At 47.5% G+C, this 21393-nt stretch overlaps 1 long non-coding RNA gene across 2 annotated transcripts in view; it reads right to left on the bottom strand.

Annotated features, from left to right (window-relative positions):
• Nucleotides 1-21393, bottom strand: part of LOC141726951 (uncharacterized) — a 42362-nt gene that overhangs the window by 6699 nt on the left and 14270 nt on the right. For both annotated transcript variants that reach the window (XR_012577908.1, XR_012577907.1), the window contains exon 2: nucleotides 2304-2373. This is a non-coding gene — a long non-coding RNA (uncharacterized LOC141726951). The remainder of the gene's footprint in view (nucleotides 1-2303; nucleotides 2374-21393) is intronic.

The following is a 21393-nucleotide window of genomic DNA, read 5'->3' as shown; positions in this document are numbered from 1 at the left end:
TGGGTTATAGAGGATTTTGGTTTCAGCCACGCTGGGTGGAGGGGAATTGATGATAAGATTTTTACAGCTGCAGCTAGACCTGCTCTGGCCCAGGTCCTGCAGCCTCCCTCGCCTTCCTGCCCAGCAGCTGTTGGAGCTCAGCCTGGCCAGAACATGGCCGATGGGGGGGGGGTGGGGGGGGTGGGGGGGTGGGGTCCGGCGGGCGGCCCGGGGAGCGGGAAAGGGGCTTGGCCCGTGGCAGGACTGCCTGGCCCAGCCTGGCCAGGACTGGGGACTGGGGTTGGGGCCTGCTACTTGTTCACAGACTGGAAAGGAAAGAAAGAGTTCTCGGGGTTTTTCGTCTTTAACATGTGTGTTTCTGTGGAGGGTTTTGTGCAGACGTGGCTTGAAGGGAAAGGCTATGATCATATACAGCTGGTTAAGAAGTAAAAATGCAGCTGTAAGCAGTAAGTTCTCAGCCTTCTGATTACAAGGCAAGGACACTGTGCCCTTGAGCAGGTAACTGTAAGACAAAAACAACACGATGTAAAAACAGGAACTAGTCTCAACAGAAAACCACAAGCATCCTGAGAATGTAGCCACAAAGGAGGAGCTGACATTTGATCTATAGCCAATGATGAGCTTAGCTTTTGCAATATGTATGAGCTTGATTAACGCTATTATAAAAGCATGTAAGCCGGATCAATAAATCTGAGACTTGTTGATCATCATCGGATGTGCTTGTCTCCCTTCGCTCCGTCATGTTTCACAGAGGCGTCTTTAGCTTCCCAGTCGTTCAACAGACTGTCAGTTACACAAAAAGCTTTGTATCACTTCTCTGAATTTCCTCTCATTCTAAACCAGGATACTGATATTGCTAATTTTTAGTTCCATGTCTCTGGTTTTTGACTCTTTTACATACCGCTCCAAAGTCATATCATTGATGACATAGAAGAAGCTGGTGAAGAGAGATTCCATGGGAATTCTCAGGAGTCAGGTCTTCTGAAACTCAGGATTATTATTATTTTCTCCACACTTTACACAAATGACTTTGTTTTGTTCTGATATTATGATAGGATGAAAATAAAATAAGTCACTAAGGGTATTTGCTTTGCTCAACTAACGATTTCATCTGGAAGGGAAAAGGGTCCAGCAATCTGAGTAAGAGTAAGTGAACAAGACCTGAAATTCCAGTGAATATAACCATGGGGTTGGAAATCATTAGATGCTTCACTCTTGGTTTGTCAAATTGCCTTTGAGAGAAACTGTATTCAGTCCCTGAAAATGCATGTCCCCAAGACATACTCAGCAGTAATCGAGTCTCCTCCTTTTTTCAAATGGTTTAAAGTTGCAAAGGAAATCTTTAAGGAAATTAACTGAGGCCAGATTAGAGAAAGAATGAGGAGCTGAGACTGAAAGACCAGTTATAGTTCCCCAGTCCTTGCCTAAGCAGTATGAATGCTGCTTGTGTTACCTCAAACAGCCTAAGTGGCAGCATCCTGCAGCCACTGACCACAAAAACATGGTCAAAAAAAGAGGGATTTAACCCTGGCCAAGACACTTCTCAGGTTTCAGAGACTTCCTTTGCTGAGATAATCTTGACTTAGAGTTTTGTGCTCAGTTCTTGTATCCTCCAAAGCTGCCCAAGGGATGTAAAATAAGCTGGACAAGTAAGATTCCTGATCTAAACATCAAGTTTGAAACTGATGAATTGAAAAATCAGAGGGAAACAGCACAGACCATCACCCCTGATTCACAGTGTGAAGGATTACCTGGCAAGAGAAGTGTCCTTTGTTTCAAGTGTCACTGCACTTTTTACGAGACTGTTGGGGTAACTGGTGCCTTTACTGGACAGACTGGATAGGGAAAGACCCAGGCCTTCTGCAAAAAGGCTCTATAGATAGTCAACTGGAAAACAAATACATCCAAAAATAGTAATTTTTTAACATTACTGTTCTTTTAAGGGACTCTCCAAAGCTAAAACCAAGTCCTACTCCTGAAACTTGGCTACCTCTCCACTGTTAGGGAAAGAGACATCTTAAAAGAAGGCTTAAACATGCCAAACTGCTGCCACATTCCTGCTTGTCAATCAAATTCAGCATGTTGAAAAAGTGAGCACTGCTCCACTCCTTCCCTGACCAGCCTGTCTGAACTCATACAAACCAGAGTAGACCTTTATGCTATGGCAATGAACACACACAGGTCTTCTTCCTGCAGAGCTCAGCCTAAGACTGTTCCTGAGCATATGCATCCTTGTCATGGCAAACCTGGGAAGTCTGAATTTATAACAGAGCTCACACACATGCATGTCTGGTAGCACTTACGGTTCTCTGATGGGATAAATCAACCATTCGGTCTCCATCATTATTTATTTGATGGCAAGGCACTAGAAGACTGAAGGAAAAAAACAAATAGTTTTTTTATGAAAATGTCTTTATGTGTACAATGCCAGTATTTTCAGAGAAAAGTAAAATTCTTTTCTGAAAAAAGCATGTGAAGGGACAATCTTTTAGCAGGTGTTAAAATGTATTACGGTCCCCTGAACCTCACTCTAGGGAGCTCAAGCATAACTTAATCACGTCACTGTTAATTCAGATTTTTTAATTGCTTTCCTTAAAAGTGGCTTAGCACCAGCTCAGACTCAAATCACCTGTAGGGTTGCTTCCTTGTCTATCCAGCCAATATTTCAATGCTGTGCTATTCTGCCCAGCAGGCTAGGAGGTTTTAACAATTAATCTGCTTGTCTATATTTACGGCCTGCTCAAGATGGCTCAAAAATTGCCCTTGATTGACCAACCTTATGTATTTTGCTGAAAGGAAGGTGTGGGATGCAGTGTAGTAAAAACTGTACCAGAAAAAAAAAAAAGTTGATTTCATTCCAATTGCACATATTTATTTATATATATATATTCTCATAAGAGTTTAACAAAGTCAATCTTCATGTTCACGATTGGGAGAAAAGGGTTAAAAGCAGAAGAATAGTGAGGAGGATGGTAGATTCACTCAAGTGACCTTGCAGCTGAGAATGTCAAGGCCTGGAGAATATCAGTGTAGGAAATCCCATATATTATGCCTACTATTGTTTATCCCCTGTCTGTTTGAGAAGTAGAATTTCTGTGTAGAGATAATGTAGGTGTTTAGAGAGACTTGGAGGCACTCTCATGCTCATGCCTGAGCTCCCTGTTTTGGGATAGAGAAGATCCAAGCTCAGAGATCATAAAGAGCACAGAGGACATCACAGCATGGTGCTAAACTATGTGTGCGCTGGCCCTTGATAAAATGGTGCAAACAGTAGTCCCGCCACCCACTAGTATGGACTGAGCCTAACGGTGCCTGCGTTCCTGCTTGTGTATCTCAACCCGAGTGTTGCTTCAGGATCCTCTGGCTAGCAATGTCATGAATGAAATTTACTCTTTGCATTTCAGCTGTGGTTTTGTGGTTGTTCCAGCTGCCTCTCTGTGTTGACTTACACATTTGGTATAGTCAGCAGGATCTGGGAACAACCATTCCATGGCTAAGGAAAAAGTCAGAAACTGGGGAGGCTGTAATGGTGATTCTCCACATTTATAGATGGCCCAGCACTGAACACTGGACCATGTGGCCACTTTCCTAGCAAAAATGGCTCTGCTGGAGGCATGGCCTGAAATACATGGCCTGAAATATATGATGGGGCAGAAGTCTGCTCACAAGTTAGCGGGGGGATTGTGCTGGTTTTGCAATAACTGACTTTTGGTGAAGAGGGGAAAAGGCAGTCACGAAAGTGATTCTCTGTGAGGAGCTTCTAGTAGCTTCCTCCATGCCTGACAAAAACAATCTCTGGCTAGTTCTGAAGATAGGCTACTGCTAAGCCAATTAGAAAAGCTAGTAGCGCCTCTATGATAACATATTTAAGAAAAAAGAAAGTGTAGGAGGCTCCTTTGTTCCCTGCTCTCTACAGAGGAGGTTCACTGTTGAGTAAGAAAGCAGCACGGACTCCAAGAAGGGTGGTTTGCACAACAGCAGCTTTAATGCGAAAACTCTTCTATTTTATAAACAGTTCAGATACATTCCACTTGATTGGCTAATTAACAAAAACACCTTTCTCACAAACAATCCTTGAGAAGAACAGAGAAACAGAGAATAGGAAAACGCCACCTGCAGGTTGTTTATTATAGCAAGTTATTATCATTTCTCAACGACTCCCTAAAAGTCTCACAAGTCCGCTGTGAAAAAACTTGTTTTCTCGCTCTCTGACCAGACTGTCGCATCCACAGAGGAGTGGGGGGAGGGGGCAGCTGGGTCCCCCTCCCTGAAGGGGCTGGCCAGGGCCTCTTGTGGGAGCAAGCAGCTGTATCCTGTGTTGGTGCGTCCGCCAGGCCATGCTGCTGGGGGCCATCCTGGCACCGCGTCCACCCATGAGGCCAGGACCAGTGCTAGGAGCCACCCTGACACCATCTGGTTCGGGAACAGCCACAGTTGTCTTGGCATGGTGTGAAGGTCCGCCCGAAATGAATGGGTGACGAATGGTTTTTGGGTGCAAAAATAACCAACATAGGCACAGGGGTTTTGCAGTAACAAATCAACAAGATGCAATTTATTGATGGTAACCACAGCTAAATATGCGTTTGGTTAGGGGATCTGGGGAAGAGAAGGGTAGGACAAGGGAAAAAGGGAGGAAAGAAAGTTAGGGAATGGGGTATAGCTACCAAGACGTGATGCCTTCGGGGTCCTGCCGCCGATGCTCGCTGGTACACGTCTTGGGGAGATTCTCAGAGAGGCAGTCGAACCGAACCCCAGATATACTGTTCTTGGTTGGGGGAAGGGTGGCCGAAATTAGGTTTCCATGGAGGGGAAAAGGATGGATTATTCCATTGTTTTCATGGCCGAATGCTCCCAGGTACGTTTACACTGGGCAAGTTCTCCCCCTTCCCTGAGTTGGGAGGGGGTACAGTCCCAGTCTCTGGAAGGAGGTTGCCAGAGGGGTGCCATGGGGGTGCCAATAGGGTGCCGGTAGGGTGCCAGAGGGGTTCTTGGTTCTTTGATGAGGGGATTCGCATCTCTGTTGGTCCGTCACGGTGGTTGAAGACAGGCAAGAGGGGTCTTCTCTTGGAGGGGGGGGAGCCACCCCAGAGCTCAGTCCAGCCAGGCCTGAAGTTTGGAAGAAAGTCCAGTTCCATTGTTCAGAACAGGGCAGCATGCCCCCTTCGAGTTCAGCATGGCATGTTCTGCAGACACCATCCGTAAACACACTAAATACGCATGAGACTTTCTTTCCCAACTGGCTCAATAGTTTTTAACCCTTTGGTGGTCCTTTTCTCATGACAATTGTGAGGCAAAAACGGAAGGATTTCCGGATGGACTTCCACACATGGTGTTGTAGTGCGTTTTTATACTTTGTAATACTTTGAAGTAGTTTTGTTTTGTATCCCCATATTTCTCCCAAATGGTTTATCCCAGACTGTACCCCCCTCCCTTTACCTGTGTTATCCCTCTCCCTGGATGAGACCATCCCCAAACCCCCACCCTGGCTCTCTGTCAATCACTCAGCATCCCATCCCCTCCATCTAGAAGCTTCGGTCCAGGTCCTCGAGTGATTAGCCAGAGGCCAGGGGTCAGCCCCCCAAGCCTTGTCTCATACGCTTTCCTAAATGTCTATCCCCCAGTATCCATCCCTTAGGGTCACTTATTGGTTAGTAAAATGTTATCTACTTTCGGTTCCCACCGCCCGTTAAATGCAACCTTGGCACATCTCCCGGGGCTCTCAGCAGGAGGCCCCCTAAGGTGCAGGAGCTCCTTCAGGACTCCTAGAATAAAACCTTGGATTAACCCCTGCTAAAAGTCGGACCTTTATCTTCTACCAATGTCTCTAGTGTCTCTTCTGCTGCAAAGGCGACTAGCCTAGGTGCCCTCAGTACCCTCGGGGCATGGGAGAGTGTCTCCCCACTGTCAGCCGTGTCAGGGCTGGCCCCCCGGTGTCTGCTGACTTGGGACTGGCCAAGGGTTCCTGAGAGGCTCACAGAGGGACCGAGACAGCATGGCTCGCAATGGACTTTATTTACTTAGCTGCTTTTAACCAGCCATACTGGGGACAGAAAGACAGAAGTGGCAGCAGCAGCTTTTCTTTTTTCAGCTTTTTTCACTATTTGCACCTAGCTTGTAGCTGCCAAATGAATCAGACCTTCAGCCTCGGCCAGGCCAGAGGTAAAATAGGTCCTCAGATGAGGCAGGGACAGGTTGGATTTAAATCTATACAGGGACTTCTTCCAGTCACATTCTATTACAGTAGAATCCATGATGTTTGCATGTCTGAGACGTAACACATGACAGAACTCCCTTGGTCATCAGCAAACAGGGTGCTTTATTGTTCGGAGCTTACTTTTATAAGCAATGCAAAACTCTCGGGTCGAGACAGCTCATTGGTCTCTCTCTGTGCTCCCAGACTCTAAACCAATACAATGTCTGCATCTTAGGAGAGCTCCCATTGGTTGTGAGCTTCAGTCAGTCAGCCCAGAGGCTGCTCCATGGAGCTGAGCTGCTTATTATAACTTGATTAATACTAATGCAACATCTCACCGTTTTGTCTTTACTAAAAATCGTGGTTTGTTCTCTGTCATCTATTTGCAGGAATTCCTAGCAAACAGGGTGACAGAAAACCAGCATGGTTTTAATTTGCATTACTTATATATAGTGAAGGTGCAGTATATTGGTTTAGAGTCTGCAGGCAAGAATTTCTTGGTGTTTAGTGTTGCAGTGTGATTTCAGGGTTTACCTTAGAAACCCGGGTCCCTCCCATGAAGATTCCCTCCCAGGTGTGTCAATCACCTCTCCTTTCCCTTTCCTGACCCCTGCCAAGCACTGTTTGTCAATCCTGGAATTCCAGAAGGGTGTCGAGTGATTGGCAGATTCAAAGGATGTCCTCTACCCCTGGGGGGGGGGGGGGGCAGGGGGCATTGGGCCATCCAGGCGTCCTTTGTCCCTTAAGACCTCCTCCCATGTACCTGGTTGGTGGCTTCCCATCCTTTCCCTGCCCCTCTCCCCCCAGGTTAAAAAGGCGAGCAACCACGTGGTTGGGAGAGTTCCATTGGAGCTTGGAGAGTTCTATTGGAGCTTGGAGAGTTCTATTGGAGCTCTTGTTGGATTCAGAGGCCCATGGGAAAGAAGAAAGCTCTGGATCAAAACTCTCCATCAGAACTGACTCCTTTCCTTCACCATCGCCTTAAAGCTTTTCCGCCAGAGGTAAACCTGAGGAGCGGACCCTCTCATGAGAGGAATCTCCATCCCGCTACCACCAGAGCCCCAACATGCCTGGACTTGTCTCCAAGTGTCCAGCCGCAACACAGAGCTAGCCAAAAGTGTCTCTGGGGTGAAACACCACAGTTGCCGCTATTTGGTTCAGCAGCAAGGCCAGACAAGCTCAGGCACGTCCCAAATGGCTATATTGGCAATATTCCAATAGTTTAGGTTACAAGTTACAACTTATTTCTAAAAAATATATAAACCACTTAAGTCTTAAAACTGTTAAAGAAAAGTCTAACTACTAGAAAAGCAATCTGTAAACAGGAAACCAGTTCGTAAACAAGAAAATTAATTTGTAAACAAAATTGCAAGTTAAATCTTATCTCTAAACTGAATTTATAACTTTGAAATAATTAACCTGAGAACTGTGAGAAAAAACAAACTTAACATATAAAGCAATTTCTAAATAAATAGAGTCCTTATATGAAGCGATATTTTAAGAGTCCCAGATTTCTATGAGGTATTTACTTTTTGCTATGGATACATGACTCTGTAATGTCTCTTGTTTTAGGTAGTTGAATATCATAAGGTTACTGTACTGTTATATGATTTATTTAAGACTTAAAGAGGGGGGTGTACCCTCACCCCAACCCCTTTTACCCCCCCAAGTAAGCTTTTATGGACATCTAGTGTAAGAAGAATTTTAACAAGAATAATAGTGCAACCCATTTATCCCTGAAAGAAAAATCTAACACCCAGAATAGATGGCTTTTAACTTTTAAAATTATGACAATGGCAGAACTTCAGCTAAGGAACCCCACAACCAAAATTTGCCTACGACAAATTAATTTTGCTATGAGTACCTCAGTGGATATCCCCTGGATCTTACCCATCCTTCTCAAAACAACGCAACAATAATCACTTGGAGTAACAAAAAGATACATGACACGGGAAAAGGAACCGTAAGTACCGTGTGGTTGAGTGGTGTGTGATCGAGCGTGTGTGTGAGACGTGATTCTATCACAAAGTGAGTGTGGACCCCAAGATCACAGTTCCACTCTCTCGTGAAGCGGTCAGTCGCAGGGGAAGCGGACTCCTTGGCTCATTACACACGTGAAGCCTGAAACTCGGGGGGGAGTTCAGGGGTTCGATCAAGGGTTTGGATCAGAAGGGAAGGGACGTTCCCAAAGGGTTTGGGAGCTGGTAAACCTTCTGGTCTGGAGTTCAGGTAAGAGAGCTCATTGCCAGCCAAAAAGTCCACAGAAGGGTTCTCCGTGAGGCTAAGTAAGCTGGTATGTTTTTAAGCAGACGTCAAAGAAACCGGTACCAGATAGAGACCTGGGATTCTCTTTGAGAATTCCAGCCGAAACAAACTCAAGGTAAGAAAGGTCAGGAAAAGTCGTTTTCAAAGATGGGACAGAGAAAGAGCAAGGCTCAGAGAAAACTCCAGGAAAAGCCTTCGAAAGCTCCAGAAAAGGTTCAACCTGAAATCCCAAGGGATAGTCCATTGGGATGGATGTTAGAACATTGGGAGGACAACCCTAGGAGGGAGGGAAAATCCAAGGAGAGAATGATCCATTTTTGCATCGAGAAATGGGGAGGGAAAGAGATCGGGAGGTATGTGGTCTAGACTGTTTTTGGCATGTTCGAGACCTGGACGTGCCAAACTTTATACAACCATGTCGCTGACCAGCACCCACAAGACTTGGAAGAATTAGAATATGCTGTAATATCAGAAATTCTTGTTTGGGATTATTCACGATAAGAGCCCACAGGTGCGCAGCAACTCGGGGCCAGGAATGGAAGCCGCTGGATAACCTCCTGCCTCCCTATCTGGTCCCTCCGCCCCAGCCTGTGCAAGCCCAAGTCCCTGTGCCCACAGCTGCGGGACCTTCACAAGCCCAGGTACCTCCGGTGTCCGTGTCGCCTCCAGAAGCCTCGCTCCCACAGGAGCAAGCTTCAGTGCCTCCGCTCCCACAAGAACAGGCTTCAACACCTTAGCTTCCATAGGAGTGGCCCCAGCCCCCATCACCACCCAAATTGGAAGAGAAGTGAATCCTCCCCATGGGAGGAGCCAGCTCTCCCCCAGCCCATCGAACACGACAAAAAACTAGGAAGGTAAACACTGATGATAGTGAGGACAAGGAAGAAAAGCCCAACCTCTTCCCCTTATGGGAAGTGCTGACTGCTCTAGGAATTATCAGCTTTGTGAATGTGCTGATCAATACTGGGGACGTCAGGGCTTTCAAAAAGGAGATGGGGAAGTTGATGGATGATCCGTTGGGGGTTGCAGAAAGACTAGATGAGTTCCTAGGAACCAGCATTTACACCTATGATCACCTTAATGCAATATTAAGGTTGTTGTTTAACAACGAGGAAAGACAAATGATCAGGCAAGCCTCGATCGGGGACTGGGAACATAGGAACCCACAAGGGGAGTGAGGAGACCAGAGGTGGTTGGACTAGAAACTGTCTTGGAGGGCCCAGATGGAGGAAGGCAGACAGAGGATGATAAATCTCAGAAACATGGTAATACAAGGTATATGGGAGGCAGTGCCGAAAGGGCAAAACATGAGTAAAGTACTTGGAGAGTGCCAGGGAAAGGATGAGACACCCACTGAATGGCTGGAAAGGCTGAGAAAGAGCCTCCAAATGTATTTGGGAACAGACCCTGAGTCCCCAGTCGAGGAGGTCCTGTTGAAAACTCAATTTGTGGCGAAATTGTGGGAAGATATAAGGAAGAAACTAGAAAAGATAGAGGGATGGCAAGATAGAGAATTGCAGGATTTGCTTCGGGAGTCCTGGAAAGTCTACATGAGAAGGGATGAAGAAAAACAGAAAATCCAGGCAAAAGTGCTAGTGGCCACAGTAAGGGAAGCACAGAAACAAGAACAGGTCTGGGAGTCAGCAAAGTCAGCGGCCCCGAGGAAGCAGAACTCTTCCCAAGGTAAAGACTCAAACAATCAGAAGAAGGATATTGAGTGCTTTTACTGTAAACAAAAGGGCCACATTCAAAGCAATTGTCGGAAGAAAGTCAAGAATGAGAAAATGTTTCAGGAAGACTAGAGGTGTCAGGGGCTTTTTAATTTGGGGTTCGGGACATCCAAGAAGCCCTTGATAAATTGAGACTGGGACTCCACAAGCAAGAGGTAGTATTTTTAGTAGATTCTAGAGCCAAATGGACCACTGTACAGCGATTACCACTGGGATGCTCTATAAGCGATGATACTATGATGGTAATCGGGGCAAAAGGGGAACCTTTTAAGGTTCCAATTATTAATAACATTGAAATAGAAACAGAGAATAATGTTTTGTGAAGATAGCCAAAAACTCCACAACTTTGTGAAAGTTGTAATGCCGGTATGTTTATTATTACAGCGCTGGATGCATGCGGAGATTACTCTCCTTAAAAGACACGCATACCTCTGGGAACTTCAGGTCCCTTTTTATCCCCCTCTCAAATACATATGCATACAGTTTCACAATAGGTTCATACATATTCATTTTTACGAGTTTCGCGTGGCATTTGCTGCTAGTTCTTCTTTATCAGAAAGAATTCCTAGGTCAGGCTGACCTGCTTTCACAGCAGTCTCTCTGTCACTCTTTATCACCCTCTGTCTCCCCCCCTTATCTCTGTCCTTCATTGAATCCCTGAGCCTAGGCCTTGCAGTCAGGCTACAGACTACAGGCTTCAAACTACAGACTTAACTCAAAGATGTACATTTCACGTAAATCAAAATGGATTTCTACTCTGGAGAATTTCTACTCTGTCTCAATAAGCGTTGCATTGGAAATATGTTACTGGTCGAGGAAGCAGAATGCAATCTGCTGGGAAGGGATCTGATGGTAGTGCAGAATTCCCAGCTCAAGCTGAGGTTGTACCAACTCACTGACAAGGATGAAAGGAGGATAGATCCAAAGGTTTGGTACACTCAAGGGGAGGCTGGGAGGTTGGACATCAAACCAATCCATATTGAAACTGAGAGGGCGGAGGACCCTATTAGGGTAAAGCAGTACCCTATTCCCATGGCACGGAGGAAGGGGTTGAAACCAGTGATAGAAGAAGTAGTGAAGAAAGGAACGCTGGAGCCGTGCATGTCCAGACACAATACCCCAGTATTGGCAGTGCGGAAAACAAATGGTAGTTATAGATTACTGCAGGATTTAAGGGCTGTGAACCAAAGGACTAAGACACTGTTCCCCATGGTTTGAAATCCTTATACTTTGTTAAATAATGTCTCTCCCAAGGATACGTCGTACAGCGTGACTGACCTGAAAGATGCCTTTTGGACCTGTCCTTTAGCTAAGGACAGCAGAGATTATTTTGCGTTTCGATGGGAAATTGCTGAGTTTGAAAGCAGGCAGCTGGGCTGCGCCTGCAATCAGCTGCCGAGCCACGCCCCCTCCATGGAGGAGCAGACTGGCTTCCCCTTCCCCTGTCCCAGCTCCTCCCGCAGGGTCAGCCTCAAGGACAGCATGAAAAACTCGGGGGGGAAGCCAGGCTGGTTGCAGGTGCCGCGGCAGCCGCTGCTGGGGGCGGCGGGACCGCGTATGGCTCCAAAGAGGGTTCTGCGGGCCCGGCGCCGTTCTCAGCAGCATCTTGAACTGGAACTGGGCTGGCGGAAGGCGGCGAAGCCACCGGGGGAGCCAGTGGTGGCGGCGGGGTCGCCATGGCCAGAGGGGGCACATTCCCCACCAGGCTGGAGGCAGCAGCTACGTCTTCTCTGGGTCCCGGAATCTGCAGCGCAGGCGCAGACAGTAGAGCTGGCGGAGCCAACCCGGGAGGCGGTGGGGCCGCGGGGTCGGCCCCCGGGGCATCCTCAGGCGGGCACATAGCCGCGGAGACAGGCTGCCTCTCTGAGACAGGCTCTTGCTGATCGCTGCTGCTGTCGATTACGTCGCCTAGCAACACGGGCGAAGCCGTGGGAAGCGGCGCCTCCGCGATCGAAACGCCGACAAACTGCTGGAGGCAGTGGGGCCGATCCGGCTGCCAGCGGGGCTGGCCCAGGCTGCGGCGGGGCCGCGGGTGGGGCCGTGGGCGGGGCCGCGGGCTGGGCCACGGGGTCTGGCGCCTGCCGCGGCGCTGGCCAGGGCGGGACCTATGGCCAACTCACATCCCCCCCGAGGGCAACGAGGGGGGGAAAAAGCAGCTCCATTTGAGCATGCTCCAAAGGCGCAGTAAAAACTTTTCCTTGGCTCCGGGCGATGCGGGGGGGCTGGGAACCAGCAGTTCGTGTTCCTGGACAGGTTCCTCTCCTGCCGGGTCTGGTGGGAATGGAGCACGACCTCTGCATTCGGCAACCCATTCAATTGAAGATTCTTTCCATTTCAAAACTTTAAAGAGAGTTTTGAATGCCAGATAAATGCGAGGAAATCCAAATCCCTGTTAAAGAGCGTCCTCAAAAATTAATTCCATGCATTCCCATATGTGCGAATCGAGGGAATACACCACATCTGTAAAAAATCTATAGAATTTTGTCCATCTGAAAAACTCATAGAAATTTCTCTTCACCATAGGAACTCTGTCTTCATGACCCCATCTTTGCCAGAGGGCAATAATTTTCTCCTCTGCGGGGGGATAATGGAACCTCTGCCTCCATAGGCACCCTCTGCCACATCCCAGCCCACATTGTGCGAAGGGCAGCAGTTTCAGGAAGGGAAGAGTTAACAGTACCTTGTGACAGTGTCCTCTGGACTTCAGCAGGCTGCTCTGTGCTGTGAAGATTTCCGGACATCTTGACTGGGAGACTTCAAAAGGTTCTCTTTGTGGTCAGCCTTGGCAGTGAACTCTGTCCAAATTCAGGGTCCTCGGTTCTTCAGCTCCAAGCTAGAAGCTACTTCTGTGGTCACTTGTGTAGTGACATCAATGCCACACACTCAGGGTTCACCCAGCGTGGCAATGCTCCTCTGGGGGCTCACCAAAAGAGGACTTTTTCTTCACTCAAGGTTACCAATTGTGCGAATTTTTCGTCACTCAGGGTTACCAATTGTGGTGGTGTTTGCAGGGGTCCCACGACGAGAGAAGAGACGAGGATCTGACTCCATGTTTCAGAAGGCTAATTTATTATTTTATGATATATATTATATTAAAACTATACTAAAAGAATAGAAGAAAGGATTTCATCAGAAGGCTTGCAAGGAAAGGAGAAAGAATGGAATGAATAACAAAAGTTTGTGACTCTCAGAGAGTCTGAGCCAGCTGACTGTGATTAGCCATTAATTAAAAACAACCTCATGAGACCAATCACAGACCCACTTGTTGCATTCCTCAGCAGCAGATAATTATTGTTTACATTTTGTTCCTGAGGCCTCCAGCTTCTCAGGAGAAAAAATCCTTAGGAAAAGATTTTTCATAAAACATGTCTGTTACAGGCAAGCACTTGAGCAAGTGCTGAGTCACTTTGTACCGGTGGAAGGAACAAAATTATTACAGTATGTGGACAATTTATTGATTGCTGGTCCAAGGGACGAGGATGTAAAGATGAGTACCATAGCACTCCTGAATTTCTTAGGGGACAAAGGATTGAAAGTGTCTACGTCGAAACTGCAGTTCACAGGGCCCAAAGTCAGGTATTTGGGACATTGGTTAACAAAAGGTAAGAAGATATTAGACCCTGAAAGGGTAGCAGGGATCATTGCCCTGCCTCCTCCACGGACAAAGAGAGAAGTGAGACAATTATTGGGGCATTTGGGATATTGCTGGCAATGGATTGAAGGGTACAGTGGGAAGGTAAAGTTTTTATATGAAAAGCTCACCACTGACAAATTAAATTGGACAGAAAAAGATGAGGAGAGATTTAAGGAATTAAAAGAAGCACTCGTGGCAGCACCAGTGCTGAGCGTTCCCAATGTGAAACAGCCATTCCAGTTGTTCGTGGACGTCAGCAGTCATATCGCCCATGACGTGTTGATGCAGGACTGGGCAGGGGCCAGGAAACCGGTAGGTTACATATCTAAGCTTCTGGACTCTGTAAGCAGGGGTTGGCCCACTTGTTTGCAGGCAATTGTGGCTGTGGCATTGTTGGTGGAAGAAGCTAAGAAGGTAACCCTTGGGACTCCGTTGGTGGTATACACGCCGAATAATGTGCGGAGTATACTACAACAAAAAGCAGACAAATGGCTCATGGATGCTAGGTTGCTAAAGTATGAAGCCATTTTGATTCACTCGCCTGACTTGGAGCTACGAACAACAACTGCACTAAATCCGGCCCAATTTTTGTTCGGGGAGGTCTCAGAGAAGTTTATACATAACTGCACGGAAGTGGTGGAGCTGCAGACCAAGATAAGACCGAATTGGGAGAGGGAGGAATTAGAAGCGGGAGAAAAATGGTTTGTGGATGGATCAGCGAGAGTGATAGAAGGCAAAAGGAAATCGGGATATGCAGTTGTGGATGGCAGGACAGGAGAAGTAATAGAAGCGGGTCCTCTGAATGTGGGATGGTCGGCTCAAGTGTGCAAACTATACACAGTCTTGAGAGCTTAGAAAAGGCTGAAAGGGAAAAAGGGGACAATTTTTACAGACTCCAAATGTGCTTTTGGGGTGGTTGACACATTCAGGAAGATTTGGGAAGAGAGAGGGCTGATCAACACTCGAGGACGGGGACTGGTGCATGGAGAATTAGTCAGGCAAATTTTGGAGGCAGAAAGGGAGCCAGAGGAAATTTCAATAGTACACGTAAAAGGGCATCAGGTGGGAATGCAGTTTCGAATCCAGGGAAACAATTTGGCAGACAAAGAGGGCAAAAATGCAGCCTTACTGATGGTAAGTGCCCTGGAGGTCAAAGGAACCGAGGCCTCAGAATATCCTCCACAGCCCTCCGAAAAGGAAATTAAAGGTTACAAGAAAATTGGGGAAAGATTGGAGGAAGGTAAGTGGAAATTACTGGACAGTAGAGAATTAGCGTCAAAGGGTTATACCAGAAGAATCTTAAGGAGGTTGCACCAGCAAACACACTGGGGGGCACAGGCCCTTGCAGAACTGTGATGGTGGTCACAAGGGTTTCAGGATGAGAGAGAGACAAGAATGTTGAATCCATGTTCAGAAGGCTTGATTTATTTTATGATATATATATTGCATTATAACTATACTAAAAAGAAAATAGAAGGAAACGTTCTCAGAAGGCTAGCTAAGCTAAGAATAGAAAAGAATGAATAACAAAGATCTGTGTCCCGGCAGAAAGCAAGAGCAGCTCTGCCATGAGTGGTCAGTAAATCCAAACATCCTCAGGAGACCAATCACAGATGCACATGTTGAATTCCACAGCAGCAGATAACCATTGTTTACACTTTGTTGCTGAAACTTCTCAGCTTCAGCAGGAAAAAATCCTAAGAAAGGATTTTAATGAAAAGATGTCTGTGACATATCACCTTTTCAAATTTAGTTTAATTAAAAAGAAAAGTGTTTGTAATTTTCTCTGCTGTGCACATGCAGAGAAAAGAACAAACACTTTACAGGTTATCTGTTGCCAATCAAAACCTCACTCAAGTGCTGGTGTGGAATGAACAGGGAATTTCTTCACCTGTAGAACATACAATTCTATCATATCACTAAAGCAATCTTACAATATAAGAAAATGCAAAAACAATGCAAAGAAAATTCAAGTCCAAACAGCTGAGTTTCAGGAAAAGTCCATGGACTGAAGATGTTCCTCTTTGCCATTTCTGAAACTCCTTTTTGGTCCTGAAACAGGCTTGCTGCAGAAAAGTCCATCAATAGTTATCAAAAGTCCATTGACAGTCACAAAATAATTTGAAACAATTTGAGACAACTTCTGGAATGTCCTGGCCACAGCTTGAAATAAACAGGGCCAGGAGACTTCTTCTCCTTTTTAATGCCTTTATTAAAAGTGATCAGCTCAGGATTGGGCGGCTCGGCAGGGCTGCAGTCCCCGTCGCATCTCCCAGGGCGACTCAGAGGAGGAGGATATGCGCAGCTCCATCCACTAGGGGCAGAGCCGGGGGATCCGGTCCTCGTGGGAGCCTTTAGGGCGTGGTGTCCCCGTCAGATGTTGGTCCTCTCAGCCTCGTCGGCCGCCTGGTCCCGGCGTTGGGACGACTCTCTGCTCAGGGCAAGAGGGACTCCACATCTCTGCAGGCTCAGCAATCGGCTCCTCATGTCCAGACACCACTTTAGTCTCTCAATTCTTATTTGGCTCGTTGTTTTTGGGGTTTTCTCGTTGCATTTTGGAGTCGAGGTCCCAAAGCCTGCTGGTCTTGGAGTCACTTTGCATAACCCCTCCCTCTAGGTCTCTTCTCCTCACTGTTTGGGAAGGTCCCCACCCGTTACTGTCTCGGAGAAGGGCCATTACCTCGCCCCAGCCAGGGCTTTTACTAATACAAAAGAGGAGATAAGCTACAATGACCCGGTATTACAATAACAAAGCACTAAGAACCCTGGCAGAGACAGATCTGGCTGCGTCCCTGTAACTCCCTCTCACAAAAAAAATATTAACCGAATGTTTTGTTCATAACACAGCTGTCCCCAGAAATCCCATCTCAGGTCTGGGGATGTTTTTTCCCCACAGCAAGCAAGCCATGATTGCTTCCCACTATGCCCTCTGCCTCTGCAATGCAAATGCAACAGGTGTGTCTCCCATCTGCCTCATGGCACCACCCCCTCTGGGCTGGGGACCAAAGGCAGAACTTTCGGGACCCACCTGCCCCTCGCCACTGGGGCGCACGAGGGGCGGCAGAGATAGCAACCTCCAAGGGGCAATCCCTGAACAAACACCACCCAACCTGCCAAGAATGCTGATTTTGAACGTAGGCAGCAGGGCTGCTTCCACAGCCAGCTGGCGAGCCCTGCCTCTTCCATGGAAAGAGAGACTGACACCCTCTTCCCCTGTCCCAGCTCCCCCCGCAGGGGCAGCCCCAGGACAACCAGAAAAACTCAGGGGGGAAGTCACGCTGGGTGCAGGAGCCGCTGCGGGTTGCTCCGAGGGTCCCGCGGGTTCGGGCCCATTTGCAGCATCATCCTGAACAGGGACTGGCTCGGCGGGAGGCGGCGAGGGTGCGTGGGAACCCGCTGCTGCTGTGTCGCTTGGCTCCGGGAGTGGCAGCGCAGGCGCGTGCTCTGCCTCTGCTGGAGAGCCTGGCGGGCACGACATGGGGTCGGCAGCGTCTTCTGCCCCTGGCTCTGGGGTTGGCTCGGTGGGAGGCACAGTCGCAGTCTCCGGCGGAGTGCGCACGGGCAGCGGCGGAACAGGCGGGGGGGGGCAGCAGCAGAGGATCGCTGTTGTCTAGCAACATCGGCGCAGCCACGGGACGCGGCAGAAGCGACGTCGGATATACGTTGCCTAGCAACAGCGGCGCAGCCGCAGGGAGCGGTGTTTCTGAGCTCGCAGGCGGGGAAGCTGCGCCCACAGGCTCTGCTGGAGGGATGGCCACGGGAGAGGCCGCGCGGGGAGGCGCCCGCACCCGCAGGGCAGGTTGAGGCGGTGCTCGTGGAGCTGGCCGGGGTGGTGCTCACGGCGCTGGCCGGGATGGCGCCGCCCACTTCTCACTCCCCGGAGAGAGAGAAGCGGGGGAGAAAGACGGCTCCATCTGAGCATGCTCTGAAGGCGCAGTATAAAAAACCAGCTCCGGGCGAAACTTCCCTCCCCCGCTGGGATGCAGGGGGGCTGAGAAGCAGCATATCGTCCCCCTCCAAAGGGTCTTCTCCTGCAGGAGTCGGGGGAAATGGGGCGAGCCTGTTGCAGTTAGCAATCCAGGGAAAAACCGCTGCTCTCCGCTTCAAGACTGGAAAGAGCATCCTAAATGCTGGATAAATCCGGGGGTATCCAAACCCATGGTCCAAAACGAATTGGAAAATGGAGTCCATGCACTCCCATATGAACACATCAAGGGCATACAGCACATTTGTAAAAAACCCAAAGAGCTTTGCCCATCGAAAAAACTCATAGAAATCTGTCTCCAACAGGAGAATTCCGTCCTCTTCACCCCATTTCTGCCAGAGGGCAATAAGTTTCTTCTCTGAAGGGGAGAATCAAACCTCCTCCTCTATGGGGCAAGTCCTCCACATCAGCAGCCACAAACTACGAAGGGCCACATTTTCAGGAAGGGAAAAACCAACAGTACCTTGTACCAGGGTCCAGCATACTCTGGCCATCTGCATGGTGCTGCTAGGCTCTCCGAACATCTTCCTGGAGACTTTTCAGAAGGTTCACTTTGTGGTCAGCCTTGCTGTGAACTCTGTCCAAATCAGGATCTTCAGTTCTTCAGCTCCTAGCTGGAATCCACTTGTGTGGTCACTTGTGAAGCAACCATCAATGCCACACATTCGTGGTTTACCCAGTGCAGTAACTGCTCCTCTGGAGGTCTCACCAAGTGATGATTTGCTCTTCAGACGAGGGGTCACCAATTGTGATGGTGGTCACAAGGGTTTCAGGATGAGAGAGAAACGAGAATGTTGAATCCATATTCAGAAGACTTGATTTATTATTTTATGATATATATATTACATTATAACTATACTAAAAAGAAATAGAAAGGAAAACTTCTCAGAAGGCTAGCTAAGCTAAGAATAGAAAAGAATGAATAACAAAGATCTGTGTGAGACAGAGTAGAGATCCATTCTGAATTAGGTGAAGTGTCTAGGAGAGGTGAAAAGTCTGTGAGGCCAAAGCTGAAGGAAAAGTCAGATGCCGGAGACAGCAAGACGACAGAGAAAGAAAAACAGAAATGACCACAAGGTCAATTTGCCCCTGACCTAGGAATTCCTTTGGTAAAGAAGAACTGGCGATAAATGTCACGCAGAATGAATATGTATGAACCTATTGTGAAACTGTATGCATATGCATTTGGAAGGGGGATAAAAGGAGACCTGAGGTCTTCAGGGGTATGCATGCCTTTTGGGGAGGCTTGCGTCCGGTGCGCATCGTAATAAAGGCATACCGGGCTTTATAACTTTTATAAAGTTGTGAGGTTTCTTCTTTTCTCCGCAAAACATGTGTCCCGGCAGAAAGCGAGAGCAGCTCTGCCGTGAGTGGTCAGTAAATCCAAACATCCACAGGAGACCAATCATGGATCCACCTGTTGCGTTCCACAGCATCAGATAACCATTGTTTATACTTTGTTGCTGAAACTTCTCAGCTTCAGCAGGAAAAAATCCTAAGAAAGGATTTTAATGAAACGATGTCTGTGACACAGAACAGCTCTTGAAATTTTTCAGGTGCAGAGGAATTTATGAATTGGCCAAGCAGGAGGTACAAGGATGCTTGATCTGCCAGAAAGTTAACCGAGCTAAGGCAGAACAGGCAATCCAATGGAGCAGACCCATAGCATACCGACCATTCGAAAGAATTCAAGTTGATTTTACTGAACTGCTCAAGGTGGTAAGGTACAAATTCTTGTTAGTAATAGTAGATAAACTGACCCATTGGGTGGAAGCCTTTCTGAGCTCCAGGGCAACAGCTCAAACAGTATCCAAAATACTTTTGGAGGAAATTGTACCCCAATATGGGGTAGTGAACTACATAGATTTGGACTAGGGAACTCATTTCACCTCAAAGATTATTAAGCAGTTGGCTGAGGCTCTAGGCATCCAGTGGGAATACCACACTCCGTGGCATCCCCAGAGTTTGGGACAGTTGGAAAGAATGAATCAGACATTGAAAGCGCAATTATCAAAGTTAATATTAGAAACCCAGATGTCCTGGCTGAAGAACCTCCCCCTCGCCTTGCTTAATATCAGGACTATGCCTCACTCCGAGACGAGGCTCTCATGGTTTGAAATGTTATATAGAATGCCATATGAACATGGAATGCTGGTGGAACACTCCAGACTGGAGGATAGTCAAATTCAACCTTACTTGATAGCAATAAATAAGAATTTACAGGAATAAGGGAAACATGGGATGGTATCCCGGAGTGCTCCTCTGGGGTTTGCTATCCACAAAATACGACCGGGAGACAAAGTGCTTGTGAAAGTTTGGAAAGAAGTTCCCCTCTCCCCTCACTGGGAAGGTCCCTTTCTTGTCCTTCTGACAACAGACACGGCCATTTGGACGGCAGAAAAAGGCTGGACACACGCATCGTGGGTGAAAAAGGTCGAGCATCAGGAGGAGGCTCCTGAGTGGAGGATCACCTCTTCCCCTGGGGACTTAAAGATAAAACTGCACTGACCAAGTAAATGACCAACGGAGAGCGGATAAGTTGTATACTGCCTAATTGTGTATGTTATCTGGTCGCATACTTTAAGTGCAAGTACTGTCTGGAAGTTTTTGTTACACATTGTAGAAGGGGACAGTGGTCTGAAGGGATTGTGTACCCGGTGTTTGGAGGAAGAACTCAAACTGACTGACCGCATCTTAACTCTCGCCACAAATTTAGGAATAATAGAATTGGATTCTCAAGAGTGATATTACATATTTAAGAACCGTATAAGAGGGAAACTAGATTCTAAGGCTGACATCTTAGAGGTCGAGTGCCAGAAATCAATCAGAGTACCTTGCAGCTCAGATGCAGTCAATGTATCAAGGTGGGGCACCTTTAAGAGGACGTATGTGGCTCAGTCTGAGAGTGAGATCCTGGAAGAATACTCTTGCTGCTGAGAAGATGGTCTTCCTCGCCGCTGGCGGCACCCCAGGGGGCACAGACAAAGGCAAAGGAGTACACCTATGGGAAATCCGGATGGGCTTGAGCCTAGTCATGTGCAGAACAGCCAGTTTGCACACTGAGATCCCGTCTCAGACAGGAGGGCAGAATCCTGTTGAAGAGTGCAGACAATGCACTTGGATTGTCCAAGAGGGAAAAGAAGGAGAGGTAATCTCAGCATACCCGGCCTTGGAAGATTGCATCATGGAGCAAGGCAGGTACTGCATCATGAATTACAGTCAATTGAAATTATGCAGATTGGGCAAAGAAACATGTTTCAATCAAAAGGCAAGAGTTAAGGGCAGGCTGTCAGCAGCGTTTGATCACAAAATACAAAAGAGGAATGCAGGAAAGATATCGGTCCCTATTTGTAACCAATGCAATCAAACTCTGTGGGTCGGGGGAAAAACTGAATTGGTTTTTGTAGCGTATTATCAAGTTAACCCATTGTGTTATGATAATACCTGACTTGAAATATGTGTTATGAACGGGAAAACGTGCTGGGTTGGAAGGAATTTAAAATATGAGAATAAGCTCCCCCTGAAGAGCGAGCCTGTCATCTTGGACCTCCTTGAGGCAAATGATGACAGGGCCTGTCTGCAATAT

The sequence above is a fragment of the Zonotrichia albicollis genome, chromosome W (assembly GCF_047830755.1).
Source record: "Zonotrichia albicollis isolate bZonAlb1 chromosome W, bZonAlb1.hap1, whole genome shotgun sequence".
Lineage (NCBI taxonomy): Eukaryota > Metazoa > Chordata > Aves > Passeriformes > Passerellidae > Zonotrichia > Zonotrichia albicollis.
Note: the sequence above shows the minus strand (reverse complement) of the source record. Positions and strands in the feature narration are given on the sequence as shown.